Genomic DNA, 7,156 nt, shown 5'->3' with positions numbered 1-7,156 from the left:
AAATATTTTCCCAACAATTAATATTTTAACTCAATGACATTAGGTGACATTATTGTGGCACATCAGTAAAGCCTTAAATAGAAATATATAAGGTGGCAGACATCATTTAATGAATTTTAACTGAACAATAATTGAATAAGTTTGTCGCACTCTTAGACCAGCAGGGGTACCAAATCTATGCAGACTGCTGCAATAAGTACATTAATTAACTGTCATCTATGTTTGTCTGAATTAATATGATACTATTAACAATCATATTATTCCTATCAGCTGTCAATCACTGTTATGATTCACATTCAGTGTTATTATTAAATAAACTATATTTTTTGGAGGAGTTAATGATGAATGTTCCTCAAGATGCTTGCTCACCCTCCTTCAAATTTGAAAGACAAGTTACTATCATATATCAAAAGAATCAAAAGAACAGTGCAGCGCCCCACAACTTCATTGCAAACAGTTACAACCTTGACTTTACATCAGAAAGAACAAACATTAAAGAAGAGACTAACTGCATCAGTTAGGGTTAAAAAACGTGTATTCAGCTAAAACACATCGCTGCAGTTAATATCCAGTGGAATTACCGGCCTAGTTAAATCAAAGTGGTTACTTTATTTTGACTGGGCAGTGTAGTTTTACACACTGTCTTATTTGACTTTCTCAGGACTTAAAACTGTTTTTGGGGGCAGACCCCCTCAAAGAAGAACAATTGTATACACACGTAAGGTCATCATCTTAACCTTTTTTTATGCTCATGGAGTCATCCGTGAGCAGAGCATCAAGTTGGCATGCCTATAAAAGCTGAATGCGGCGATTACCATCTTGTTCAGCAAAACGCCTCACAAACTGATTAAGATCCAAAGCTTTAGTGCGTTTTGATTCAATGCTGAGTACAGCCAAACTTGACAGTCTCTTCTCTGTCATTGTAGACCGCAAATACCTCATTCCTTCCGTCTACTTGGATACGAATGCTTCTCGTTTTGTGCCGTGCCGAAATGAAATCGCCGGCAATCATATTTCCACGCTGGCGCCGGGGGAGGGGTTAAAAGGCTCGCGTCTTGTGCTGCATTCACTTGCACTCGGACATTAGAGATTTTCTCTCATAAATGTCCGATGAGCTACAACTTTTCTTTCAAAACAAAGCTGCCAACTGGGGTGGTAAATAGGGTGGCAAGGCATTTTTCTGAGGTGGTGGCTGCCACCCCGTGCCACCCCGTGGAACCGCCACTGGGCTGCTGTGATCACCAATGAGAAATCCTCACCAGTTTATAGGTCTGGTATCTTCTTTGGTAGGTTTAATTCCTACCTCATTCAGTTCGAAAGGAGTGTGGTGAAAGACCATTCACCACACTCCTTTGATATTAGTTTAACAAAGGAGATTAAGACTGGAGTTTACACTTTCAGGGTCTAGGGATATAGCAGTATAGTGGAGGAAGTAAAACCCAAGGGAGACAGGATATCAGTCTCAGGCAGACATGGGGACATTGCAGAACAGGTATCTTTCAAATGGGTAACTTGTACCGAGCCTGCACATATGGAAGGCAAGGCAAGGCAAGGCAAGTTTATTTATATAGCACTTTTCAACACAAGGCAATTCAAAGTGCTTTACAAAAAATGAAAGACATTAAGAAAATGGCATTTAAAACTGGAAAATCAGGGCCAGTGAGTGTGTTGGGACATAATATTTATGTTTGAAAGGGTTTAAAACAAGTCTTTAATATGGGTGTTACATTTCAAGACATGCTGAAGTGTATTTGGCAATTCACTCATTGAAAGCTAAACGAAAACAAGAGAATATTTTCTTTTAAAAAAGGAAAAAGGTCATTTTGAACAGCCATGATGTATATTTCCCCAAGGAGACAACTACCACTTATCTAAGACCTGATCTTGTGTTTTTGTAAAAAAGAAATGTTATAGTCAAAAGCATTGCTTTATCAAGGAGAGGCGGAGATATGTGGCTGAAAACCCAGTCATCCCAATGGAGTTTGGCTGTAGTTTTTATTTGTTTTAATTTTGACTGATTATAGATCTAAGAGGGTGAAGCCAAAAGGCAGGAAGTGAATAACATGGCCAACTCTGCAGCCAGATCTAGTGATTGTCTGAGGTTTAGAATAAGGGTGAAAGACAAAAATAGGTAAGTAAAAACATATAACGTGTATGTGCTCTGCCATATGTGTGTTTGGTGTGTTGCTTGCTGAGATGTCTGCCTGATTTGTTTGGTGGATTGAGTGGCATGCTGCTGATGAATAAATGCTAGCCTGGCAGGCTGTTGGAACAACATGTACCTGTGTTGTTGGCTAATTGTGAAAACAAAAGTGTATGCTAATGTTGTTTGACATAAGTGTGTGGTTTGTTGATTGACAAGCTGAGGTGTCTGTACAACATTGTTTGCTCATTAGGCATGCTAGTTAGCCAGACATGTTGGTCGCCTTACAAGTTTTTTCCTTGCCAAAAATAAGATAGCTGAGGGTTATTATTTCTCCTTGTTTGTTTGACTTTCAGTGTTTAGCATAAAATGGTCTTGACATTATAGACCTCTTTTTGATTTGGTTTAGTCTGCGGGTGCTGGTAGAGATGGTGGATGGTTCATGGACCATGCATGAAGGGACTTTATGAATATTTGTTGTTGGCCCAACTCAAGAAGCACCAGGTATTGAGATGACGCCCACCTCCTGATGACCCTTTTGACCCACATGTACTCTTAAGCTTACAGAACAATCATTTGTATACCATTTTCCTTTATTTTGTAAGACTGGTTAAGGGTCATAATTCAATCTTGGGCTTCCATAGAAACTTTTTTCCAACATTTGACACATACAGAGGTTAAAGCATTTAAACAAAACCATATGCATGTCTTTCTCTTTGGGTAAAGAACACCGTTACATCTGTGTATAATTGACACATAGCATATGTGGATATTGATGAGTGACTATTGACCTTTTTGTAAGACCTGTTTAAGTAGAAAATATAGCCAGAAAATACATGTTAGTGTGAGTTTTTGTTGTGTTCGTGTCTCAGCCAACTGATCTATTATTTTCAATATAAAAGGTTATGAAGGCCTACAGCACTGTTGCAGAAATGTTTCATTGTTTTTGCAGCTTTTAACCTTTTTGCTCTTCAGGAGAATTATTCATGAATCACAACAGCCACTCTTCTTTGTTAATGTGTAATTTGGATTATATAATTGCTAAAATGCATTATAATACACTCCAACGCTGATGGAGGGACCCTTTTCTTTCTGTGAGGCGTAAATAGTCGCTCCTGAGAGGAAAATGAGGGCCGCTGGATAAAGATTGACGAGTACATTCAAGATAATTTGGAATACTGATTTCATAAATAATGAATCATTCCAAAACATACATCTTCAGTGCTTGTCATCTATTTAACTTTGTGTTACGTTACATGTAGCCTATAGCTAATGCTTAAAACTAAAACCATAAAAGAAAATTATATTCAAATATTGATTACATTTTCGTGCAAATTACTGATTTTAATCCATTAGTATCTAAAGTTAGATACATTGATTGGTATATATTTTGCACACAGCTCTTTCTTGTTCATATATTTTGTGAACATCATTGTGCTCAATATGTCCATGAACTTACCACAGATGTAAACATTGTGCTTTGAATTACAGCTGCATTTGGTGTCTTTGTTCTTCATGAATAACACGTTTAAATTCATTAATAAGTTGCAGTACTCTTTATTCTCCTCTCTCTTTGCTGGGTCTGGTAACAGTTTTTCACTGATTGAACTTGCACCAGCCCTACATTTACTGTGATGAAACTATTATTGGAGTGGGTGGAAATTAAGCAGTTTAAGCTCAAAGGCATTAATGCCTCCCTCCTACAGCTGTGGCTGATTGGAAATAAGGACATGAACACATCATAATGTCCTTATACCCACTCATTAAAAAAGCTATTGGAAGAACAAGGGTGCTGGGTTTTTTACAGTTGTTTGTTGTTTAATGTGTCCAATGAGCTCTCAAGTGACTCATCAGGTAAACTGCTAAAAAGTGCTCTGAGATTGGACTGTTCTTTTGGGAAAGAGAGGGGAGACAGCAGGAGCATGCTTACAGGAAACCAGAGATTGGCGGAAAGCATAAATGAGGCAGAATAGACTAAATAACCTGTTCCTGTGGGACCAAGAGAACTATATTACTGAAAAACTAATGATACCTGCCTGACATTTTATAGATCTTAAATGAAAATATTGTAAGGGAAACCTCTGCAGCAATGGAGAGTCGGGACTCAGAGAGACACGGGGAGAGTTGGAGCTTTGATGTCAAACACTGATGGTTTATTACGAGTATCGGCCGGAGGATTCACATCACAACTCACACAGCCAGAGGTTCTGACTGCACGGGAGGGTTGCCACGTCAATTCTGAAGAGCCTCTCTCTCGATAGACCTTTTAACTAGTTTACAGAGAGTAATCAACATATTTGAGATAGCCTAAACATCTGGGGGCACTGAATTATTTGTCTGACCCTTAATGGCCTCGAAGATTACACACCTTGGAGTCCACAAACACAAAGAAGGAAGTGTTCCAGCGTTCTCACAGCCATAAACCATTTGTGGCCGAGAGTTGACCGGTCATAAGCTGGGAACAGCCCNTTGCAAATTATGGTGGAAAATAAGTATTTGGTCACCTACAAACAAACAAGACAGAGGAGGCTCTTAAAAAAGAAGTTACAGGTCTGTGAGAGCCAGAAATCTTGTTTGTTTGTAGGTGACCAAATACTTATTTTCCACCATAATTTGCAAATAAAGTCTTTAAAAATCAGACAATGTGAATTCCTGGATTTTTTTTTTTCTCATTTTGTCTCTCATAGTTGAGGTATACCTAGGATGAAAATTACAGGCCTCTCATCTTTTTAAGTGGGAGAACTTGAACAGTTGGTGGCTGACTAAATACTTTTTTGCCCTACTGTATATATGTGAGCCAATGCCAATAGCTCATTACAGGCCTTTTATGTGTACTTTTCAATCAATCAATCAATCAATCAATCAATGTTTATTTATATAGCCAATATCACAAATGTTACATTTGTCTCAGTGGACTTCACAGTTTGTACAGAATATCAGTATGACAATACGACACCCTCTGTCCTTAGACCCTCACATCGTACAAGGAAAAACTTCCGGAGAAATTCTTGTGTACTTTTTTTCATTGTCTCATGTTTTCAGAAGGTGTCTCTTATCGAGCTGTTTCTGTCTAAAGATTTGTGAAAGAAAGGTGAAGTTGAGAGCAAATAATCAGCATTTTAGTTAAATGCAAGAACGGTCAGTGTGGTATATATTAAAGCAGCTCTGAAAGCTTTAGCGGCTGAGGATTGCCCGGTGATTTGGCAAGAGTTGATTTTCCACTTGGCGAGGTCAGGAGGCTTAGCTGTAGCCGTGTCTCTCTGCAGCGTAGGGCCAGGGGCGCTGCGATGCCTCCTACACTGTTCTGGAAGGAATTAAACTATTACATCCTCATAAAGACACAACGCAACGACCCACTGCTCAGTACGCTGCCTTTGAGAGTCAGCCAAACATCTGGTGGTGCTCTGCCATTCAAGCTCCTCTAGTGTTTCAGGCTCCATTGCTGCAGAGCACAGTCCAGGTCTGTCCTCCAGATCTCTGCTGCCCCGCTCAGCTTGGCAGACCACTGATGTTGATACCAAGCGCCAAGCAAAGCCAGTATTTAAAAAAAATGGTTTAGTTGATTATTAATGTTTTGGAACACATTCTGGTTTGTTTAGTTTCCTCTGGCAGGGTTTCTCTTTCTGGCAGCGATGCTCCTTTTGTACTGCTTTCTACTGAAGCTGGCTCTGACCCTCATGGCATCCAGACTTGAATGGCTTTACGACAAAATGCTTTTGGTGAAAAATGCCTTTATTGCTTATTCATCCCAAAGTTGTAAAACGACACATACAGGAAATATGATATTTAATAATATACTAACATAACAGGTGGGCAGTGTCACATTTACAATGATCCGAAAGTGATGTTGATGAGGATGTTGTACTGATCTCAAGGTCAGTGTTGATGTTTATCTTCTTTGATGCTTTTCCAGTGACATTTGTTAACACCTGGTCCATTCACGCGGTCTATGTGTAAGACATTTCTCACAGGGAGGCAGTGATTCATTGTTGCTGTTCGATTTTAAAGGTTATTCTTTCAAAGGCCCCTATGGCTAGAAAATGAGAGGTATAGTCCTCCAGGTGGATCAGGAAGAGGAGAATGAAGGCTGAGGGGCAGTGTAAAAGAAGATGATTTTTACATGGCTGAAGTAGGGCTGCTCAATTAATCGTATTTTAATCGCAATTACGATTATGGCTTGCAACGATTACGAAAACAACTTAGTCGAAATAAAACGATTATTTTTTTATTATTACTTTTTATTTATTTATTTCTCAAATATTTTTTTTTTATTATTGGTTTTTCAGTTGAATTATACTTAAAGTTCAGGGTAATCAACTGTTAACATTCAATCTAGTACAAAATGTGACTGTTGTACCTTTTCATGGAATATAATAGGAATAAGAAATACAGAATGACCTCATTTATAGGGTCTCGACGGAACGGAGACAATTAGTAAAACCACAGACTTTGCTTACCGTCTAACTAAGACCGAGTTTGTCGTCTCTAATATTGTCCCCTCACTCTATTATTACTAATTGAAGAATTGCCGGACGTGGTCAAGTCTGTAGCGGGAGTTTGACGGGAGAGAATACTGTTCCTGGAAACCTACTCCCTTACTCGTGGTTTTGTGACGCCCCTCTACTAAAGAGTTGTTTCAACGACCTTTACAAACAGTCACCAGTATAAAATGAAAAATCTTTGACATTTGCTAATAAAAGTCAACTAGATTAGTCAGGAACAAAATTAAACCGAGACAACCACGATTAATCTACATTAAGCACCGAGTATAGTACGAAAGGGGGACATTCAATTGACAACATAGCGAACCTTATGTCAGCAGAGGTCAGAACTAGTATTGAAAAATAAATTGGAGAGAGGCCATCGTAAGGGTGAGCGAAGTCGGATCCGACGAGCTAAATACCGTACTTGTAGTATTAGAGCTATAACCCAGGTTATTAACTATAGTGCTAATAATTTTTGCTAATAGGTAAAATGAAAACTTTGTAGTTAAATAACTTTTTTTTTTTACAC

The 7,156-nt window shown here is 38.6% G+C and overlaps 2 protein-coding genes across 2 annotated transcripts in view; both read left to right on the top strand.

The window, feature by feature from the left end:
- The window catches only part of marchf8 (membrane-associated ring finger (C3HC4) 8), a 115,150-nt gene that overhangs the window by 89,250 nt on the left and 18,744 nt on the right, over positions 1–7,156 (top strand). The window lies entirely within an intron of this gene.
- LOC104946341 (excitatory amino acid transporter 1-like) overlaps positions 384–7,156 on the top strand; it is a 10,768-nt gene continuing 3,995 nt past the window's right edge. The window contains exon 1 of the mRNA XM_010772156.1: positions 384–481. The gene's annotated coding sequence lies outside the window, so the exon portion shown is untranslated. The remainder of the gene's footprint in view (positions 482–7,156) is intronic.

Source organism: Notothenia coriiceps, unplaced genomic scaffold, assembly GCF_000735185.1.
Source record: "Notothenia coriiceps isolate Sejong01 unplaced genomic scaffold, NC01 NC01_scaffold00000339, whole genome shotgun sequence".
Lineage (NCBI taxonomy): Eukaryota > Metazoa > Chordata > Actinopteri > Perciformes > Nototheniidae > Notothenia > Notothenia coriiceps.
Note: the sequence above shows the minus strand (reverse complement) of the source record. Positions and strands in the feature narration are given on the sequence as shown.